Below are 23,851 nucleotides of genomic sequence, written 5' to 3'. Positions count from 1 at the left end.
TTGACGCTGGAAATTTTATTAAGTAAAATACGTGGGACGGATATAATAAAGGGAATTAGAATTAGACAGCATGAGTATAAGCTACGAGCATTTGCGATGACCTGGTGGTTACCTTACCTTACCCAACCGGTACAATCAATTACAGCCTTGATGGATATAATCTGCTCATAAGGACAAGTATCTGGTTTTAAAATAAATACAGCTAAAACAAAGATAATAGCTAAAAATATGGTCAGAAGCCAGAAAGAAGAGATAGAAAGGTTAACAGGATTTGAAATAGTTAAGAAGGTTAAATATTTAGGGGTTTATATTATGACTGCAAATATGAAATTATATCAGCATAATTATGAACCGTTATGGCAAAAAATACAGAAAGAGATGGAAAATTGGAAAAAATTACATCTGTCTTTGCTGGGTAGGATAGCCGCTGTAAAAATGAATATCTTACCAAAATTTTTTATTTCTTTTTCAAATGATACCTATACTTAAAAAAAGATGAATTTTTTTTCTTTTCTTTTTTTATTGAAAAAGTTTTACAAATACATTTTCTCCCCAATTACCCCCCCAACCCTCCCTAACCCCCCCTAAACCTCCCTAACCCCCCCTAACCCTCCCTAACCCCCCCAACCCTCCCTAACCCCCCCTAGCCCTCCCATCCCCCCAGGACTTCCACAAAATATAATCCATATCAAAATCACATTTTATAAAACTTGAACCCCTCCACCCCCTGTATATTTTTCACATCTTCACAAAGTTCGATTATTCTATCCCTATATAATACTTTCAGTTAAAAGCTATCTGATATTTCCTAGTTTGATATTTATTCTGCACATAGTCTATCCACTTTTTCCACTCCCATACATAAGTCTCTTGTGTCCGATCTTTTAAGTATGCTGAAATCTTCGCCATCTCTGCAAAACTGGCCATCTTCAAAGTCCATTCTTCAATAGTAGGCATAGTTTCATTTTTTCAATATTGGCCTATCAGTAATCTCGCTGCTGTAATCATATACAATATCAGCTTTACTTCACCCAATGTGAAACCCTTAATTATACCCAATAAAAACAACTGTGGAGAAAACTGAATTTTTTTTCTTTAAAACATTCTGCATAACCCACCAAATTTTTATCCAAAAAGCCTTCACTTTCTTACAGGTCCACCACATATGATAATATGTGGCATCTAGGCAATCACATCTCCAGCATTTTGGTTGAACATTAGGATACATACACGATAATTTCTTAGGATCTATATGCCACCTATAAAACATTTTATAAAAATTTTCCCTCAAATTCTGCGACTGTGTAAATTTAACATTCTGAACCCATGTTTTTTCCCATGTTTCCAACATCACTGGTTCTGCAAAATTTTGTGCCCACTTTATCATGCAATCTTTAACCAATTCAGTTTCTGAATCCCTTTCTAGCAAAACATTATAAACCCTTTTAATATGCATTGGACCTTTCTCTTTTATATGTCTAACCAATTCTTCTTCATGCATCATTATACCAGTTTTTTGGTCCTCTTTCCATCTCAATTGAAGTTGATTATACTGTAACCAAGATAAATTAATCCCCTCTTCCAACAGCGTTTCTAATGTCTTCAGTTGCCATCTGCCCACATCTGTAAAAAGAACTTCTTTATATAAAAACCCCCCGAGTGACATTATATTTGTATTCCACATGATATGACCAAGATCCAGCCATAACGGTATTTTGTAATCCCATTTGAATCGGTGCTTCTTCCAAACTCTCATCAAAGAGTTTCTAAGTATGTGGCTTTTAAATACTTTATCCACTTTGTTCTCATAAAATAAATATGCATGCCATCCAAATTCAAGATCATAACTTTCTATGTTCAATATTCCAGTCTTTTTCCTTCCAAACCAATCACTTGCTTGTGTCAAAGCTGCTGCTTCATAATATAATTGTAGGTTTGGAAGTTTAAGGCCCCCCCTTTCTGGAACATCTTGCATAATTTTCAGCTTAACTCTCGGCTTTTTCTCATCCCAGACAAATTTATTCACTCCTTTTTGCCATTCTCTCAATTGTTTATCACTTTTAAGCACCGGAATCATTTGAAACAAAAAAAGAAATCTTGGCAAAACATTCATCTTAACTGCTGCTATTCTTCCAAGTAAAGACAGCTGCAGTTTTTTCCAAGTCTCCATATCTTTCTGTACATCTCGCCACAACACCTCATAATTATTTTTTTCTGGTTCAATCTAAATCCTGATACCCTACCATATTGTTCTATAATGTCTTTCATCTGGATTATTGATTCCATCGGCTGTGTTAGGGTAACAACCAGATCATCTGCAAATGCCCTTATTCTGTAATCCTCTTGCCTTATCACTATTCCCTTCAAGGTGCTCGAGTCCTGTATTGTATTCAACAAGACTTCTAATGTTAAAATAAATAACAATGGGGATAACGGACAACCTTGTCTTGTTCCTTTTTCAATATAAAATTTGTTGTCAAACTTCCATTAATAATAATTTGTGCCTTTTGTTCTTGATAAATTGCTGAAACCGCCTGTATAAATTGATCCCCAAAATCCATCTTTCTTAAAGTCTTTAATAGAAAGTTCCAATCCACTCTATCAAAGGCCTTCTCCGCATCCAAGAAAACCAGCACTGCAGGGATCTGTTTATTCTTCTCAAGATATTCCAATAAATCTATAACTTGCCTTACATTATCCTTCATGTATCTGCCTTCTATAAATCCCGCTTGATCACAATGAATCACCTCTTGAATAACTGGCATCAACCTGTTGGCTAATACTTTTGCAAATATTTTATAATCATTATTCAGAAGAAATATTCGTCTAAAATTCTCAGGTTTTTTAGGACCTGCTTGCTCTGTCTGTATCAATGAAATATAAGCTGTTTTCCATGATGGGGGTATTTTACCCCCTTGTTGTATACTGCAAAATAGATCTTTAAGATGTTCAATCATTTCTGCTTGTAAAGTTTTATAGTACACCGCAGTTAAACCATCCGTCCCTGGTGCTTTAGCTGTTCTCCAACGCGCTGCTTGGAGAATCCAAAGCTTCGGGTTGTTCAATAGTCGAGTAGCCTACACTGAGTGTGTTCCTTTAAATTTTCCTCTTCAGACACGCCCACTTGCTTGGCAGAGCCTCAGTTTAGTTCACTCAGTCGAGGCTGTGACACTGTCTGAATTTTTCTCCACTTAATGACTGGACTATTGTTCCTTCTGAAACTTTGGATTCTTCTCTAATAGCAGCAGGGGTGAGTGGCTTGGGACTCCATAGAGTGACCGGAAGATCATCGCTTCGCTAAGGAGAGCCCCGTCCCTCCCCCGCTTGCGGCCGGCGTGTGGGTTGGTTCCCCGGCCTGCCGGCAATACCGCCCCCGCCATTGACTTTGCCTGTCACTGGGCGGGTTGGGGTAAATGCCCTGCTCTCAGCGGCACACTCCTCTTCCTAATTGAATCTCGTTGGCGCGGGGATCGCTTGTGAGTGATTGTGCGCCCCAGACACAGCTGAGGGATTTGTTTTCACCCGCCGCTTCGATCGCATGCTCTGGCCGCGTCTAGCGACTGCTCGTCCTTCTATTCCACGGAACTGCGGGCGGCGCTGGGAGTGCCTTTGGGGCTCGCGCACCCTTCTATCCCTTGGGCTCTGGGAATGGAAGCTTGACTGCTCGCGCCCTTTTTCTACTCTAAAATTGCTGGGCTGCTCGTATTTGATCGCTTGGCAAGGGATCGCAAGCCTCATCCTGCCATCCAGGCTTCTTCAGTAATCGGATCCTCACGCCATTTTTTTCCTGTCAGAACTTCGGGCGTGCTAACGGCTCCATAATCTGCCTGGCAACACTTCTGCACATGCGCATTGAGGTTGCTTCAGCCTGACTGTCAAATTCCTGTCAAGCCACCTTTTCAGCGGCTTTATTCTTCTGCTGTGCCTTCCAGCTCTGTTGACAAAGTTAGAGACTGTCTGTTATACTTACCTCCCTTGTTTACTGACTGCTCTACTTACCTTATTTGTTTACTGACTGTTCCTTCTGCGTTACCTTAAAAAATAAAAATAAAAATAAAAAAATAAAAAATAAAGATAAGGAAATTGAAATTAAAATTCGCCTTCCCTGCTATGGCGGAATGTGAGCTCTCTTCCGATCTTGAGGATGCTCAAAGCTCTCCAGAGAGGCCCCTGCAGGAGAGGCCGCACAGGGCGTCTAAGAAACGTTCTCATCGTCAGTCATCTTCCTCTGCAGCTACTTCCTCTAAAAGGTCGAAGCCTTCTACTGCTTCTGATAAAGACGCCTCAAGGAGACATAAGGCTCTGGAGAGGCAATTTGAAAAAGCGCGTAAGCAGTCGGACAAGTCTAGGGCCACAAACCTGCCTCTTCCTCCTTCACCTGTGATGGGCGCTGAGGGACTACCTTTGCAGGAGACAGCTACCCAGCAACAACTGCCCCTCTCTGTCCAGCCTGAATATAATCCAGTCTCTGTTCTGGCTTCGGCCCTACCTCTGGGGCCCGTTGACCTTTCTTGCAAAGCCTCTCTTACTCAGAGAGGCCAACCGGAGGCAACATTTACTCCCACAGCAGCCGGCTTGCGTGCTGTGGACTCGGCAGCTCCTCCACCCCCTACATATGACATTCAACGGCTGATTTCTGACACTCCCGCCAGCTGCAATGGTTCCTCCTCCCCTTTCAGAGGGCCAGACGGAGCAACTCTTCCACTCAGGTATCCCTTCTGCCGGAAGTCACACAGTCCCTCCACTGATGGTATTCTCCAAGCCTGCTGCGCGGCTGTTACTTTCAGAACCTGCAGCGTCTTGTAGTAACAACAGATGCCAGCCTATCAGGTTGGGGAGGTCACCTTCGCTCTCACATCGCCCAGGGCACCTAGTCACCAGAGGAGCACCACAAAGGGATCAACTGGCTGGAGCTGCACGCGATCCTTCTCTCTCTCCTTCGGTTCCAGCAGATCGTGGTGGGGCATCATGTCTTAATACGCACGGACAATGTAACAGCAAAAGCACATGTGAACCGCCAAGGGGGGACACGCTCAGACTGCTTATGGAGGAGGCGACACTGCTTCTGCCCTGGGCAGAAGAGCATATCCTGTCTCTTGCAGCAGAACACATTGCAGGGACCATGAACATCGAAGCGGACTGGCTCAGCAGGCAACATCTGGACCACGCCAAGTGGCGTCTCCATCCGGACCTGTTCGCCAAACTTGTTCGCCGGTTCGGCATGCCTCTAGTCGACCTATTCGCCAGCCGCGAGAATACGCACTTTCCCAGGTTCTTCACCAGGTACCCGTGTCCTCAAGCAGAAGGAGTCGACGCACTCACCTCTCCCTGGCCGAACGGCCTCCTCTACACCTTCCCGCCCCTGCCTCTCCTTCCTCGCCTGATTCGCAGGATAATAGCAGAAGGGGCCGACGTCATTCTGGTCGCACCCCACTGGCCTCGGAGGACCTGGTTTGCAGACTTGGTGGACCTGTCGGTGGCGCCACCGTGGCGGATACCAGAGGACAGGATCACTCTCAGCCAGGGGGTCATACTGCACCCAGAGCCTCAGTGGTTGCAGTTGACTGCCTGGCGCTTGAGAGGATCCCACTGAGGAGATGCAACGTGCCCAGTAGTGCGATTCCCACGATTCAGGCATCCAGATGACCGTCTACTTGCCGGATTTACAATGCGACTTGGACTTCCTTCTGCTCCTGGTGTGCCAAGTCTCACCTGGACCCTACGTTTGCCTCCGTTCCTGAGGTTCTGGGATTCCTCCAGGATGGCCTCGATAAGCGTCTCGCTCCTAACACGCTTCGTCGACAGGTTGCCGCGCTGAGTACTGTTCTATCTACTCCCGCCAATCTGCCCCTTTTGCAGGATCCGACGATTCATGCCTTCCTACGAGGAGCAGCCAACCTGCGTCCACCAGTCATCCATCGCTACCCATCCTGGGACCTGACTTTAGTCCTGCAGGCCCTATTGCATCCTCCATTCGAGTTTCTTGCTTCCGTCAGTCTCCAATTCCTGACACTCAAGGGGGCCTTCCTGGTCGCAATTACTTCAGCTCGCCGTATATCCGAACTTGCGGCCTTGTCAGTGCGACATGACCTCTGCGTTTTTCACTTGAACCACATCGTAATGAGACTGGACCCCTCATTCCTGCCTAAGATAAATTCTTCCTTTCATCGGGCCCAGGAATTGATCCTCCCAGACTTCTGTCCGGAACCTAGACATCCCCTGGAAGCAAACTGGCACCTTTTGGATGTCCGCCGAGCCCTTCGCAGATATATTAAACGAACTGAGCACTTCCGCAAATCGGAAGCGCTCTTTGTTTCCTTTCTGCCTGCCACTATGGGTCGAAAGGTTTCTTCCACGACAATTGGGAGATGGATTAAGTCTTGCATCTCCAGGGCTTATTCGTCTAGGAACAGACCGGTTCCACCAAGGATCCTTCCTCACTCCACCAGAAGCGCCACCACCACGGCTGCTTGGGCCACCAACGCGTCCGTTTCCGACATCTGCAGGGCGGCTACCTGGTCCTCCTTGAATCCCTTCATCCGGCACTACAAAGTGGATTCCTTCGCCTCGGCGGAGGCGTCCTTTGGTCACCGTGTGCTCCAAGCTGTGTGTAATTCTTCAGACGCCAGTCAGCAGCCAGCCCCCCTCCCTGTCTAGACTTGCTTGGGTACATCCCGGAGCTTTGGATTCTCCAAGCAGCGCGTTGGAGAACGGACGTTGCTTACCTGAACATCCCTTCTCGACGCGCTGCTGGAAAATCCAATCCACCCAGCCTGGCTGCTGTGGACTCTTCCCTGACGCTCTACTGCTCCTTCCTTCGTGAACAAAACTGAGGCTGTGCCAAACAAGTGGGCATGTCTGAAGAAGAAAATTTAAAGGAACACACTCAGTGTAGGCTACTTGACTATTGAACAACCCGAAGCTTTGGATTCTCCAGCAGCACGTCGAGAAGGGACGTTCAGGTAAGCAACGTCCGTTTTCAATTGTTTAATTGCGACAATAATCTCCTCAACTGTTATAGGATAATTCATTCTCTCCTTTTGTTGACCAGAAATTTTTGTGACTCTTCTATTTTCTAAATATTTCTCTATAAGTCCATTCTGTGTATCATCTTTGGCATATAGTTTGGTGTAATAATCTACAAAAACTTCTTTAATTAATTTTTGTTGAGAAATTTCCTTCCCTCCACTATCACTACTGTCAATGACCCATGTACTCTGCCTCTTCCTTAGTGTATAAGCCAACCATCTGCCCAGTTTGTTAGCGTTACAAAATGTGTTATGTTTCGCAAATTGTAAATTTGTTGCTGTTTGTTCCGCCATAAGCATTTGAAATTTATCTTTCAGAAGTTTTATAGCTCCTCGTATTCTTTCATCTGTTGGGTTTTTTATAAATAGCTGTTCTTTATTCTTTATTTCTGCTTCCATTTCAGATCTTTTCTTTTGTTGATTTAGTTTGTGTTTAGAGTTCATATGAATGAGTACCCCTCTCATATATGCTTTACTCACATCCCACACGATTTCAATAGGGGTACCCTTATTCAAGTTCATTTCAAAAAATTATTTCATCTGCTTTTTAAGTTCTGTTATATTCTTTTCATATCTAAACAAATTTTCATTTACTCTCCATGATCTTCTCTCACTCTTTCCCATCTCAATTTCTATCCATACCGGGCTATGATCAGTTAAAGTCCTTGGAAAAATCTTTGTTCTTTTCATTTTTACAAGTAAGTCAGCTGATAGTAAAATGAAGTCAATCCTAGAAAAGGATCTGTGTCTATCTGAAAAGAAAGTAAAGTCCAATTCTTTTGGATTATGTATTCTCCAAATATCTTTTAATTCCAAGTCTTCTTTCATATCAAAAAAAGTCTGTGGTAATCTAATCCTTGACTTTGCCAAACTCTTTTTATCTATTTTAGAGTCAATTACTCCATTCCAGTCTCCCATAATTAAAATAGATCTATAGTCCCATTGCAATATTTTAGAATGCAAAGTTTTGTAGAAATTTTCTTGTTGTTGATTAGGAGCATAAATTCCAATCACCAGAATTGGGCCATTTGCTGTGTAAAGTTCAATTGCTATAAACCTGCCACAGTCATCTGCTTCTATAATTTTAGCTGACAGTCTTTTATTTATATAAATAACCACAGCATTCTTTTTTTCCAAATTCGAAGCTATAAAATGTGCTCCTAATCTTGAATTTATCAAATATTTTTGATCTTGTATTCTGACATGAGTTTCTTGTAAGCAAATTATATCATTATTAAATTGTCTCAAATAGTTAAATAGTTTCTTCCTTTTCTGTGGTGAGTTTAATCCATTCATGTTCCAAGATAAAAACTTAATCGTCATTTACAGTTTTTTGAAGCGACAAGAACACGTGCCGAAGATTTTCTGAATCGGTGGTCTTCGGCTTTGCTCCTCCCATGGCTTCACATTCTTGTATATTGCCCTTAACTCCTTTCTTATATTGCTGTGGCTTGGACCTTTCCTGTTGTTGTTTTTCTTTAATTTGCTTAGAAACTGCTCGAGTTATACGCTGACCTTTAGCTTCACACATCCGGGCTAGGTCCAAAGCCACTTCTCTTGTGGTCTTAGGTGGTTCATTTACAATTTCCGAAGGAAAATCTAGCAGGGGCGCATCCAGAAATCCTCCTGTAGCTCCCTGCATTTCCATTGCCTCCAATTCCAGCTGCTTAGACTGCTCTTCCTTCTCTTGCTGAAATTGCTTCTCCTTATCACTCTCCTTTGTCTCCAACACAGAAGATGTACGTGGGAATGGTGAACTCTCTTTAAAAACATTAGAATAAAATTCTTCCGCCTTCTCAACAGTATTCAATCGATATCTTTCTCCCTTATACCTCAAAATTATGCCAGTTGGAGCATCCCACCTAAATGGAATTTGTTGTTTTTTTAATTCATTCACTAAAAATCCAAAGTCCTTTCTAAAAAGATGAAAATTTGAAGGAATGGCAGAAGGGCATAAACAAGTTTGTGTGGGCAGGGAAGAAACCGCGAGTTAATCAAAAGATAATGCAAGACACCCGAGAAAGAGGTAGTCTTAAAATGCCTAATTTAAGATTGTATTATGAAGCCGCTGCCCTCTCAGGAATTACAGATTGGATAAATTTAATGGAGGAAAAGATATTGAATATTGAAGGATATGGTCTGGTCTACGGCTGACATGCTTATCTATTGTATGACAAGAAAGTAGATAAGACTTTTAAAAGTCATATATTAAGAAATGCTCTATTGCGTGTCTAGAAAAAGTATAAATATAAATTAAATGATAAGTTACCAATATGGACAGTATCCAGACATGCGATAGAGAATATAAATTTGGAGCAAAAGCAAGATAAGATTACATATAAGGAACTCCTTTATAAGGAAGGAGTCAGATTACAATTAAAATCTATGGAGCAATTAAGAGAAGAAGGAATTATTAGGACTTGGTTTCGGTATGGTCAGCTGCAGGCCAGATGGAGAGAAGATCAAAAAACTGGTATTTTGCAGCAGGATGAGAATTTGATAAAGCAAATAAGAGATAAAGGTCAAATGCATATAAAAAGGTTGTATAATGTATTAGTGGAAATAGATTCAGAAACAGAGCTAGTCAAGGATTGTATGATAAAATGGGCACAAAACATAGGTGAACCAATAATGATGGAAACATGGGAAAAGATATGGGTTAGAAATGTAAGATTCACACAAGCTCAAAATTTAAAAGAGAACTTTTATAAAATGTTTTATAGATGGCATTTAGACCCAAAAAAACTAGCCTGTATGTACCCAAATTTACAACCTAAGTGTTGGCGATGTGAGTGTGAAGATGCTACATGTTTTCATATATGGTGGACATGTAAAAAAATTAAGGCTTTTTGGGTAAAAATATGGTGGATTATTCAAAATATTTTAAGGAAAAAAATTAAATTTACACCACAGTTTTTTCTGCTGGGAATAGTTACGGATTGTACTGTAACGAAGATTAAGTTGGTTTTGAACTTAATAACAGCTGCCAGGTTACTGGTGGCACAGTACTGGAAGAAGGAAGATCCACCCACCATTGAAGAATGGATACTAAAAGTTGTGCATTTGGCAGAGATGGCAAAAATTTCATCATACCTTAAAGACTATTCAAATGAAAGATACATATCAGAATGGAGAAGATGGATTGACTATATACAAAAAAAGTATCCGAACAAGAAGATTCATATAGCTTATGAATGAAATATTTTTAAGTAGTTCATGTTTATAGTTTTTTTGAGTTATAAGGAGTTAAAGACTTAGGGAGAATATGAATGCAATAATTTGTTAGCATATTTTAGCTTTATGTTTGTGAATGTTATACCCTGTGCTTGTTCTAGGAAGTCTAGGGAGGGGGGTGGGGGAAGGAGGGGAAGAGGGGGTGGGAGGTAGGGGGTGGAAGGGGTTGAAGGGGGAAGGGTGGGGGGAGAAAATGTTTGTATTTCCTAATAAAAAAAAAGAGAGAGAAAGAATGTTTAAGTATCGTATTTGCTTGCCAGCGTTTCCATTATTACCTTTATGGTAGAGATATAATTACAGTTGAAACTGATCACAAACCGTTAATAACTATATTCAAAAAGCCTCTTCTGTGTGCCCCGAAGCGTTTGCAAAGCATGATGCTCAGTTTACAGCATTATAATCTTGATGTCGTTTTTAAGCCAGGACGTGAAATGTATATCAGCAATACCCTGAGTAGAGCCACAGTAGATCAGACAGCTACAGGAGGAGAACATGAATATCAGACGGTTTGTTGGCTGCGACAGGAACAAATATGTTTTATATTTGTTCCTAACCAAGCAGATTATCTTAATGTTACGAATCAGCGGTTACAGCAGTTGAGGCAACATATGGATGCTGACATGGCCCTACACAGTGGTGGGATTCAATTTTTTTAACAACAGGTTCTGTGGGCGTGGCTTAGTTGGGGGTGTGGCTTGGCAATCATGTGACTGTGTGGGCGTGGCTAGCTGGTCATGTGACTGTAGGCGTGGCTAGCTGGTCATGTGACTGGGTGGGCGTGGCTATGTGCATAGTGACTACTCAGAGGGCTGAAAAAAAGTCATTTCTGACCAGTCCTCACACTTATGACCATCCTCACATTTATGCCCATGCAGCTTTCTTAACAACCATGTCACTCATTTCACAACTGCTTCTCTTCACCATGGTGACAAGATAGGGCAAAAACGTAAAATGTGAGGATAGTCGTAAGTTCGAGGACTGGTCAAAAGTGCGAGGACCAGTCACAAATAACTTTTTCAGCCCTTTGAGTAGTCCATATGCACAAAAGGACTACCCAGAGGGCTGAAAAAAGTGATTTCAGACAGGTCCTCGCACTTTTGACTGGTCTTCGCACTTATGACTGGTCATCTTTTCCAGCACTCTGCTCCTGCAATCCACCTCTGGGTTGCTTCCTCATCGCTTCTCTTTTGACTGGGTGACATCTTAAATTGTGTCTTCGTGCTGTGGCCACGCCCCACTTTCCCATGATGCACCAGTCTTTTCACTCAGTCGCTACTGACTGGTGTGTTTTTTCCTTCGTGCTGGATTTTTGAGGTGGTCTTTAGCTTTATTGCGCTAGGTTTTAATTTATTTTTCTTAGTTTTTTCATTTTCGGTGAGAGCCATATCTGTGTGCTGCAGGGCGTGTGAGTGGGGCTCAGAGAACCAGCCCGTCCTCCGCCGAGTTCCTTATCATCTCTTGAACGCAGCTCGGGTTTCCGACCCTTTGGGGCGGTACCCTGTTCTCTCTACAGCCACCGGTGTATGGCGTGGGGTTTTCGCGTTTGCCGCTTTCCCCCCCCCACACCATTTTCAACGAACTTTAATTTCGGCTCTCCTAGGGTGGCTCCGGAGCTTTCGCACGGTTTGTCCTGCGGGCTCTGACGTCTAATTATTTCCACCGCTACTGCTTGTGGGCGCGGAGCTCAGTTTATCTGCCTATTCAAATTTACTGCTCCAGCCAGCAGGCGTTCGATCAGAAGCTGCGCCTGACCATCTTACAGCGCTGACCTTCCGACGGTGGTGAGCTTGCTGGCGCCCGTCCTTCGGGCGGCGCCTAGTACAATTTGGCCTCGGGCTTCCTCCGTTCGCCCTTGCTGGCGCTGGCGGCCATTTTATTATGATCTCGTGGCCACCATTTTGTGGCTGTGTTTTGGCGCCAAAACCATTACAACGGACCCCCCCCTTTTTTTTTAAATTTTTTATTGATTTTTCCAAAACAAAAAAGAGAATGTACAATCCATCTCTGCTTTCGAAGGTACAGTGTAATTACAATATAATAAAACAAAAATTGGGAAAAATAAGGCTTCAATCTTAACTATACATGATACTATACAATATGGGTATAGTAGATGTGCCAGGTCAAAATTCTAAAGTCATGTTTTCGTCTTATTTTTAAGCCAGTGGTACCAGATACCCCATACATCATAATATCTTAAGTTGTCCTCATTTTTTAACTCGCCTGACAGTTTCGCCATTTCTGCGCACTCTAAGATCTTATTTATTAGAGTTTCTTCTGAGGGTATAAGTTTGTTTTTCCACCATTTTGCGAAGGCTAATCTAGCCGCAGTTATAATCTGAATTATCAGTTGGGTTTTGTTATTGTTTAAGCCCTCTTCAGTTATGCCTAGGAGGAAAAGTTCCGGAGCTAGGGCTACCTCCTGTCCTGTTATTTCACAGAGCCAATGTTGGATTTTGGACCAGTACTTTTTAGTCTCAGGGCAGGTCCACCATAGGTGATAAAAGGTGCCGACCGATTTTCCACATTTCCAACATATGGGAGAGAGATTTGGGAACATCTTAGCTAGCCTCGCTGGGGCTAGATACCACCTATGTAGCAATTTATAGTGATTTTCCCTAAATGTTGTGGATTTGGTAATTTTGTAGTTTCTATTCCAAGCTATCTCCCAGTCATTGAAATTTAGTCTATGTCCTAGATTTTTTTCCCAGATGTTCAATTGTCTTTTTGCTATGGACTCTGCCTTATCTTCATCTAATAAAAAGTGATAAATTTTGGTTAACATTTTTTTTTCTGGTCCCCAAATAATTTTGTCAAAGTTTCCATGTTTCGCTGCTATTCCAAATTTATCTCTGTCTTTTTGGAATCTTGAGTTGATCCGAATATAGTTCCACCAATCCACACTAAAGCCCTGATCCCTCAATAGCTCCAGCGATTTAAGTTTCCCTTCTTCATCGAGGATGTCCTTATATGTACCCCATTTATAATCATCGCTCCTGTTTGGAGTCGCCAACGATTCCATAATAGAAAGCCAAATGGGTACCTTAGAATAGATCTTCTGTCTAATTTCGTCCCACGTACGAATGAGGGTCTCCCTGATTTTGTGCTTATGGAAATAGGATTTTTTCTTATTCTTTATATCCCAGAGATGGGAGTGCCATCCTTCTAGGAGGTCATGTCCTTCCAAGATCAGGGTTCTCCTATCCTGTAACTTGATCCACTCCTTGATCCAAATTAATTTTGCGGCCTTTTGATATAGTTCCCAGTCAGGGAGCCCAAAGCCTCCCAAATTCCTTTTCCCTTGGAGTATCTTAAAAGAAATCCTCGATTTCTTACCCTCCCACAAAAAGTTCCTGATGTATTTGTTCAGGTCCAAAAAGAATTTTTTGTCTAGTGATAGCGGAATGTTTTGAAAAAGAAAGAGAATTTTTGGTAAGATGTTCATTTTGATCGCTGCAATTTTACCCATCAGAAACAATTTGAGCTTTTTCCATCTTTCTAGGTCTTGGTGTGTTTTCTGTAGAAGGGGAATATAATTATCCTCTTTTAGTGAGGAGAATCTCGCGGTAATCCAAATTCCCAGGTATTTTATTTTCCTAACTGTCTGGAGGCCTAATGATTCTTCCAATTCTTCCTTTTGTAGATCTGTCATGTTTTTCACTATCATTTTAGTTGATCACTATCAGTTTAGTATTCTTATTAAGTTTTAGGCCCGCCCCTTCTCCATACTCCTGGATTTCCTGCAATAATTTTACACCGGATTCTAGTGGGTCTTCCATTATGAGGGCTACGTCGTCCGCGAAAGCTTGGGTTTTAAAGGTTTCGTTCCTAATCTTTAATCCTTTAATCTCTTTGTTGGCTCTTATCTTTCTAAGTAGCACCTCTAGCGCCAAGATATATAGTAAGGGAGATAAAAGGCATCCCTGCCTCACTCCTTTTTGAATCTGAAACAGCTGGGTTCTATCTCCATTCACTAGTATTTTTGCCCTCTGGTTTTTATATATGTTCTCAATCATCTTCCTAAAGTTGGTACCGAATCCCATTAGATCAATTTGATTTATCATGAAGGTCCAATTCAAGTTATTGAATGCCTTTTGGGCATCAACAAACATTAAAGCCAGCTGTTTTTCGGGATGTTGTTCGTAATATTCAAAGGTGTTTAAGACTATCCTCAGGTTGTCTCTGATCTGTCTCCCTGGGAGAAAACCATTTTGGTCTTTATGAATCCACAGATTTAAAATTTTTTTGAACCTCTCCGCAATTATATTCATGAACAGTTTATAATCTGCGTTCAGCAATGAGATAGGTCTGTAGTTGGATATCTGTTTCGGATCGGCACCTTCTTTCAGTATAAGCGTCAAATACGCTTCCCTCCACGAATCTGGGATTGTGATACCCGCCAGGGCCTCATTTAATATTTCTAACAGCTCTAATTTTAAGGTATCATCAAATTTTTGGTATATTTCCCCGGGGAGGCCATCTGGGCCTGGAGTTTTATTCTTCTTTATTTTAGAAAGGGCCGTTTTTAGTTCCTCTATAGTAATCTTTTCATTTAACCTTTCCTTTTCTTCTTCAGAAATTAGCGGTAGTTTAGCTTCCCACAAATACTGTTCTACCTTGCTTGTCGCTATTCCTTCATTTTTGTATAAATCTTCGTAAAACTTTCTTATACTCTCTAATTTATCTTCTTCCTTCGTCAGCAAGTTGCCCTGAGAGACTTCTAATACTAGTATTTGGTTTTTTTCCTTCTCTTTTTTTAGTTTATACGCCAGCCATCTCCCCGACTTGTTAGCGTTTTCAAAACAATAGTGCTTGGATCTTTTTATTTTCTGTGCCATTTCCTCCTGGTCCAATAAGTTCAATCTATGTCTCGTCATCAACCACTGTTGTTTGGACGCCTCATCCCCCGGGCATTGCTGGAGTTTATCTTCTGCTTGCAATAACTTATTAGTGAGCACTTCTGTGATCTTTCTTTTTTCCTTGTTTTTGAAGGCAGTATATGATATGGCTACCCCTCTCACGTAGGCCTTCATAGTATCCCACACAATTTCTTTGGCTGTCTCTCGATTTCCATTTTCTGTGAAGAAGCGTTTGACTTCTTCATTCAATTTCCGTATAAACTCTTCTTCGTATAGCAGCTTAGTCCTTAGACTCCATCTCTGTTGTATTTTCTTTGTATCATGGTGCCAGCTAATTTCGAGGAACTTATGGTCTGCCCAAACATTTGTGCACATGTTAACCTTTTTAATTTCTAGGCCCAGTTTTCTGGTAGCCCAGACCATATCTATTCTGGACCAGGAGTTGTGTGGCATTGAATAGAAGGTAAATTGTCTATCATGGGGGTGTAAAGTGCACCACATGTCAATTAGGTTAATCTCTTCCACTAAATCAAAAAAAGTCTTTGGTAAGGGAGATCTTTTATTCTTTTTAGTTATATCACATTTATAATCATATTTAGGGTCTATAATTCCATTAAAATCCCCAACCATACAAATTTCATTGTTTGCCCATTTTGCCAGCTGTTCATGCAATTTCCGATAAAATTTCCCTTGTTTTTTATTCGGGGCATAAACCCCCACCACTAACACCTTAGAATTGCCTCTCGTTATCTCTACTATCAGTATTCTCCCTTTTTCATCTTTATATTTACATTCTGCCTCTATTCCTTTCTTAACATAGATAGCCACCCCCCTTTTTCTTTTCTCGGCTAATGAGAAGAATACTTTACCAAATTTAGTAAAATTTAGATAGTTGGCTTCATCCTTTTTTATATGGACCTCTTGGATACAGATTATATCAGGATTTTGTTTCGTCAGTTTCGACAATATTATCCTCCTTTTTTTGTAATCATTTAAGCCGTTCACATTGAGCGATAGGATCTTGGTATCGTTCATTTCTGTAGCTATCCTCTAATCTCTGGTTTTTATTTACCTTTTAGTGTTACCGCTCTCACTGGTCTAGATTTTTTCCCTCTTTCTTCTGTGTCTTCCTTTTTCTTCTCCTCTTCTATGTCTTCTCTTGTGATTTGTTCTTGCGATGTCTCTTCTTCCGTATTTAGTACTTCGTTTTCCTCCTTACTGGTTTGTTCCTCTTCACCTCCCCTTAGCTGTTCTAGGAAATCTTGGGCATCACTTACACAATCGATTCTAATTTTCCTCCCTTGCCACGATATTAACATTCCTTCTGGGAGGAGCCACCTAAATATTATACTTCTCCTGTTTAATTGGTTTGTCAAAAATCTATAGCTTTTCCTCCTCTCCCTCACTCTCCTTGGAATTTGTTTTAAGATGTTCACTTCTTTTCCCCCGTATGTAATTTTTTCCTCCCTAGCTATATTATACAAAATGTCTCTCACTTTTTTCCTAGCGAAGCGAATATGGACTTCTCTAGGGAGCCTGTTCCTTCTCACGTAGTTGGTTTGGACTCTGTAAACCTCGTCGATCTCTCGGATTATTTCTTGCTTATCCTGTTGGAGCCTCTCTGCAATCAGCTTGGCCATCTTATCTCCTAGGTCCTCTTCTTTGTCTTCCGCAATGTTTTGGAATCGCAAGTAAAACGAGGCCTTGTCCATCTCAAGTTGTATTAAAGCGTCTTCTGTTTCTTTATTCTGCGCCCACAGGGTTTGATCGACCATGTCCAGTTTCTTCTCGTTTTTTTTCTATTCTTTGTTCCGCTTTTTGTATTCTGTTCTCATTACTGGCGATCGAAACTTGGATCTCATTCATTTTAGCATCCAGTCCATGTATATCTAGTTTCAGTTCGGAATGGCTATTTAAAAGCTTTTCTTGCATCGCAAGCATGGTTTCTTGTATTGTTAATAGAGACGATTGTAATGTTTGCAACGTTGGAGTTGCAGGAGGTTTGTCTGTTTTCTGAAGACCTTCTACTGCTTTCTGGGTGGCTGGGGATGACATTGCTAAGGTGGGAATGGATGGCACTTTTTTATTAGTTTTTGCTATTGTGGATGTCAGACTTGCCATTTCTTTCAGAAGTGCTTTTTGATCTCTAATTATATTCTCAATCTTTCTCCATATAGTCATCCAATGAAGCTTGCCACCTTTTATTCCAAGACGCTAACTTAAGTCCCTACCTCCTTGATTGTTTCCCACTATTCTCTTAATGGGATTCAGATAGAGCTTAGTTTATAAATTACTATAGTATGAAAATTCTACGCAATATGTCCAAGTAAGGATCTTATAGAACTAAGTACAATCTTAATATAATTGTTAAATATGAATATATTAATACGTTACTAAGTTGAACAATTGATGGAATGAGTTAATCGATAAATTAATTAGTCAATAAATTAATTAGTCAATAATCAATAAGTTATTAGCTTAATAAATAGTTTTTAAATATCTAGATTGAACCCTTACTATAGTATACAATATTACTATCACGTAAATAGATATATAAAAAGCTATTACCAACAAGAGTAGATATTTAAGATTTAAGATATTTAATAATTAAGGTTAAGTAAGTTCAAGGAGTAAGATAAATATACCTAAATAAATATATATATATAATGTATCAATTCAATGAATGCAAATCTAGAACCTTATATAAAACTATATCCAATCACTATTTAATAAGATCTATACTTAAATAATCAAATTTAAGGATTCAATATTTCCTAACACTAAGTAACTCTAGTTGAAAATATAATGGATATATATATTATATATATATATATATATATATATATATATATATATATATATATATATATATATATATATATATATATATATAAATTTTTTTATTTATTTATTTATTTTTTTACTTATCACAGGCAAAATCAGAGTTCTGAGTATTAAAATCGCAAATACTCAAAAGATCAGAGGGGAAGAAGGAAATAAAAGCGAATCTATGAGGTAATATAGTGATCTCCCAGCTTTAGTTCTTCGCTTCTTAGCTCTACTAGGTTCCGACGCTTCTCAGTGGTAAGGCTCACCGCTAGAGCGTCTCTTTATCAATCCTCTGCTGTTTCAATCTTGTGGCTCAATGGATGCACTTCCTGTTCCCCCAGAGCTCTCTAAGGCTTTCAAAGGCAGATCACAAATTTCTCCTTCTTCTTTTTCGCTTCGTTCGTAAAACACGAACCAACCACCCCAATTGACTTTTTCAAATCTTTTTCCTTCTCACCACACCATCTGGAGCTCTTTATAAAGGCTTGATCTTCCCTCCGGTCAAGTGTTTCTTTCCCCGGACAGAATTCGGAACATTCGAGATTTAATCCGTCAAATTCTTGCACATCGGTCCGTACCCCTTCTCCAGCTGTCACAACTACTGGGGAAAATGGTTTCGTGTTTCTCGATTGTGCCGTGGGCTCGACGCCACGTGAGACCGCTACAATGGTTCCTGCTACCTTTTCAACGTTCGGGCTGCAGCAATTCCTCCCACAAAGTGTATCTTCCACCCCAACTCCGGCTGTCGTTCCAGTGGTGGATAGGTCCAGCCATTCACAAAGGATCGTATTTTCTGATACAGGGCCGACTGACACTGACTTCGGATGCCAGTCTTCGGGGCTGGGGTGCCCACCTTCTGAATCAGGTAGTGCAGGGCCGTTGGTCCGAATTGGAAAAAGGTCACAACATCAATCTGTTGGAACTGAGGGCCGTCCGGCTAGCCCTCCACCATTTTCAATCGCAGTTGGAGGGTCACCACGTGCTTGTCCTCACGGACAACATTACAGCCAAGGCCCATGTAAACAAAGAAGGAGGGACTCATTCGAGGCCACTAATGCTGGAAGCGGAACATCTATTTCGTTGGGCGGAACACCATGTTCTCTCCCTGAGAGCCGATCACATCTCAGGCGCAGACAACGTGCGGGCAGATTGGCTCAGCAGACAAAGCCTCGATCAATTGGAGTGGCAACTGGACCCAAACCTGTTTCACGAGGCGACTCGCATCTTCGGCATGCCTGTAGTAGACTTGTTCGCCAGTCCGTCGAACGCCCAACTACCTCGCTATGTGACTCATTACCCGTGCCACTCAGCGACGGATCACGATGCACTCCGGTGCCACTGGCCTCGGGGACTCTTGTACGCCTTTCCACCGGCTCCCTTGATTCCCCAGGTGATTCGGAGGCTGTTGGAGGAACGAGCCGAGCTACTCCTGGTGGCCTCCGACTGGCCCCATCGGCAGTGGTACGCAGATTTAGTGGCGCTGTCGACCCGTCCACCGTGGCTGATTCCACCGGAACGCATCGCCTTACGTCAAGGGGCCATAGACCATCCAGACCCAGGGTGGCTCCGATTGGCCGTTTGGCGTTTGAGTGGGTCATCTTGTGAAAGGACCGGCTCCCTGACTCTGTCATAAGTACGATCCAAGCTTCCCGACGACCATCGACATCGCGGATATACGAGTCGTCCTGGAAATCATTCTGTGCCTGGTGTGCAACGAACCTGGTGGACCCCACTTCAGCCAAAATTGAAGATGTCCTGTGCTTCTTGCAATCCGGTTTAGACAAAGGATTGTCGCCGTCTACTCTTCGTCGTCAGATGGCGGCGCTGTCTACAGTCGTAAGGTGCCCCCCTTATTCGTCTTTAGCTCTGCATCCACTACTTAAGGGGTTTCTTCATGGGGCCATGAATCTGTGCCCGCCTCCGGTCCATCGGTATCCAACCTGGGACCTGTCTCTCGTCCTTCAGGCTCTGATGTCTCCCCCTTTTGAACCACTGGAATCAATTCCCCTCAAGTTTTTGTCGCTCAAGGTAACCTTCATTTTAGCTGTCACTTCGGCCAGACGCGTATCTGAGCTCTCTGCTCTTTCGATTAGAAAGGACCTCTGTATCTTCCAACCTAATACAGTGATACTGCGTCTGGACCCTGCTTTCTTACCCAAAGTGAACTCTTATTTTCATCGTGCCCAGGAGCTCATTCTTCCGGATTTCTGCCTGTCACCACGGCATCAACGTGAAAAGGACTGGCATACCCTCGACGTGCGCAGAGCTCTGCGTCGTTATATTCGTAGAACTGAATCATTCTGGAAGACTGAGGCTCTTCTAGTGTCTTTTCATCCACCAACCCTGGGCCAGAAGATTTCTCCATCCACTGTGGGCAGGTGGATTAAGTCGTGTATAGCTACAGTTTACCAGCAACGTTCTTGAGCTGTTCCGGATTGAATTTTACCACATTCCACACGGAGTGCGGCATCGTCAGCTGCCTGGGCTACGCAGGCCTCAGTTTCTGACATATGTAGGGCCGCTACTTGGTCTTCTGTGACACCTTTCATCAGGCATTATCGTATCGATACTTATGCCTCCGCCGAAGCTTCTTTCGGTCGACGTGTCCTTCAGAGTGTTATTGCCGTCCAGGGTTCGGGGACCGATTAGTTTCCCACCCTTGGGATCTGAACTGTGGTATATCCCAGAGGTGGATTGCAGGAGCAGAGTGCTGGAAAAAGAACGTTGTCTTACCTGAACGTTCCTTTTCAGCTCTCTGCGACTGCAATCCATGCCCTCCCCTTTGGTTACTGACTGCTCTGGTTTTCACTGGTTCCAGAATTTATGGTTTTTAGAGCTGTTACTGTTCATTTTTGAAGAGTTGGTCACACCTTCGTTCAAAGACTGGTGCATCATGGGAAAGTGGGGCGTGGCCACAGCACGAAGACACAATTTAAGATGTCACCCAGTCAAAACAGAAGCGATGAGGAAGCAACCCAGAGGTGGATTGCAGTCGCAGAGAGCTGAAAAGGAACGTTCAGGTAAGACAACGTTCTATTTATGCCCGTGCAGCTTTCTTAACAACCATGTCACTCATTTCACAACTGCTTCTCTTCACCATGGTGACAAGATAGGGCAAAAACGTAAAATGTGAGGACAGTCGTAAGTTCGAGGACTGGTCAAAAGTGCGAGGACCAGTCAGAAATAACTTTTTCAGCCCTCTGAGTAGTCCATATGCATAAAAGGATACAGCAATAGAGAGGGATGAAGGAAGGGAAAGGAAATTAGAGCAGGAGGGAGGGTAAGAGAGGGAGGAAGAGAGGAGGAGAAGGAGAAAGGAAGAGAAAGTAGGGAGGAGAAGAAGAGGGGGAAGAAGAGAAAGTAAGAAGGAAAGAAAAGAGAGAGGTGGTAGGTTTGAGGAGAAAGATTGCTGTACAATAAAAAAGATGAAAGGGAAGAAAGCCAACCCCAAACAAATATAAAGATATTAAGATAAAAGAATGAATTGTTAAACTTTAAAGAATAAAAGAGAACAAATATGAATAAATAACAATAATTAGAAACACACATACAAACATACAATATATTTTCTTTGAACAGAGTATTTGGCCGGTTCACAAATTTAAACAGTGTTTAGTCATTTCAATTAAATTTACAATTTCTATATTTCCTTTTTGCCATATTTATTCCTCATCTATTTTTGTAAAAAACCAATATTACCCTTCATCCTCATCTCTAATCTTAATCAAATTCAATTTTTCCCTTCTATTCTATATTATACCCCTTCCCATTGTCATATATTTTTATATCCATCCTCACATTGGTTAATTATGTAATATTAGTTGTTTAATATAAATTCAACATTTTAATATAAATCAATTAGTTATATAACTACCTTTTTTGTATATTAATAAATATGAACATGAATATTCCAATTATTTCCATGCAATCCAATTTCTTACAAATCAATTAATTATATTTACCAATAATAATAAACCAAATAATTTCCCCCATATATTCCTCCAAACCACAACTTAACCATTTCTGCTTTCAGAAATATACAATTAATAGTATCTCAATTATTACAATTCCCTAGTTAAATAGAGCTTTTTTTCTTTTGTGTTTTAAAATCTTGAACTCTCCTCTTTTTCCCTAAATTTCCCATTGTTTGCACCTACCTTTTTTGGTGAGGAAAAAGAAAAGAAATCTGCCTTCCTAATTATCCAACGTTGCAGCAACAGCAAAGCAGTTTCAGTTTCGTTTTTCAGGATAGCTAGGGGAAAAAAAATTGCTCCAGCAAGCAGCAGAGCCCTGAGCAAAACAGCTGAGACAAATCAGCTGAGACTCGGAGCTGATCTAAGCAAGGGCTAATTAGCCTATGCTGAAGCTCCGCGGGCCAATAAAATTACAAAAAAACACCAAACCATTTGTTAAATTGCTGGCTCCCCCGCCCCTCGCCCACCACTATTTATTGGCAATAAATAGTGGTGCGGAGGGGCGGGGCAAGCCATCAGCTGGGACTCCGGAGGCAGCAATAGATTGGGAGTGGGCGGGGTAAGCGAACGGCCGGCGATCCAACAGAGCAGAGAGTGAGGGTGAGTGAAGGCGTGGAAGCTGCTTTCTCCATCCTGCTCTCTTCGTCCGGAGCCGGTGGGGAACCATGTGGCAGCCCACGTGGATCCCAGACAACGGAACTCAGGCTAGGGAAGGGGTGGGCAATTGTGGCTCTTTTACAACCTGTGGCCTTCAACTCCCAGAATTCCTGAGACAGCCAAGCTGTCTCAGGAATTCTGGAAGTTGAAGTCCACAGGTTGTAAAAGAGCCTCAATTGCCTACCCCTGGCTACGGTAGGCTGGCGCCGCGCGGGTGGGAGGCGAGGGGCGGGCGAGCCAGCAATTTAACAAACGGTTCGGTGTGCTGCGGGGCCAATAAATTATAAAAAAACACCGAACCGTTTGTTAAATTGCTGGCTCGCTCGCCCCATTTATTGGCAATAAATAGTAGTGTGGAGGGGCGGGGCAAGGGGCGGGGCAAGCCAGCAATTTAACAAAGGGTTCAGCCGAACCCCCTAGAACCCCCAGAATCCCACCACTGCCTACAGACACTAAAGAATATCGTGCTGAGTGGATGGCCAGATGTGAAAGAGGCAGTTCCCATGATTGTAAGGGAATACTGGTCCTTCAGAGATGAGATCGCTGTACAAGATGGCATTCTGTATAAGGGTCCAAGAGTTATAATGCCAAAGTTATTGAGATCGGAGATGTTATTGCGCATCCATTCAAGCCATATTGGTGGGGAGGCATGCTATATACAAGCCCGTGACACATTGTACTGGCCGAATATGCGAGGCGAAATTGAGGATTTTGTCAGTAATTGTACCATCTGTAATGAATATTACCATCTGTAATGAATATAGAGTCAGGTGTGAGAGAGCCGGTCGTTACTCGGAGTGGTAGATGCTCACGCCCCCCTGATAGACTCAATTTGTAGAAAGTGTTGCTGTTATTAGAAAAGGGGAGATGTTATGGGGTTGTGTTGCTTTTAATCTTTATCTCTATGTGCCTCTATGAGGTGTTTCCGGTTCCTGGGTATTGCCTTTGAGGACACTTTATAAGTGTTGTTTGTTAGTTTTACTTTGTTAATAAAAGCATATCCGAAACACATGTCTGATAGCTGAGTGAAAGTAGCTAGGGAAAAAAATTGTTGTTAGTTTAACAGGGGTGTTTTCTGTCATTTACAAGGAAGTTATTACTGTACAGCAAAACCCGAAAAAAATTAGAACAGTTCTTGATTATTTTGAAGGCAGAAAGTTTTGGGGAATATACAGTATACCTGCAGCAAAGATATATGAAAGTTTAGAATACTCTGAGCATAGGCCATAAGTTAGTCCAGACATCCTGCGTTGGAGTGCCCATTGTTGGGTAG

The sequence above is a fragment of the Pantherophis guttatus genome, chromosome 5 (assembly GCF_059756535.1).
Source record: "Pantherophis guttatus breed Tessera chromosome 5, ASM5975653v1, whole genome shotgun sequence".
In the NCBI taxonomy this organism is placed as follows: Eukaryota; Metazoa; Chordata; class Lepidosauria; order Squamata; family Colubridae; genus Pantherophis; species Pantherophis guttatus.
The sequence above is the reverse complement of the archived record's forward strand: the minus strand, read 5'-3'. Positions refer to the sequence as shown.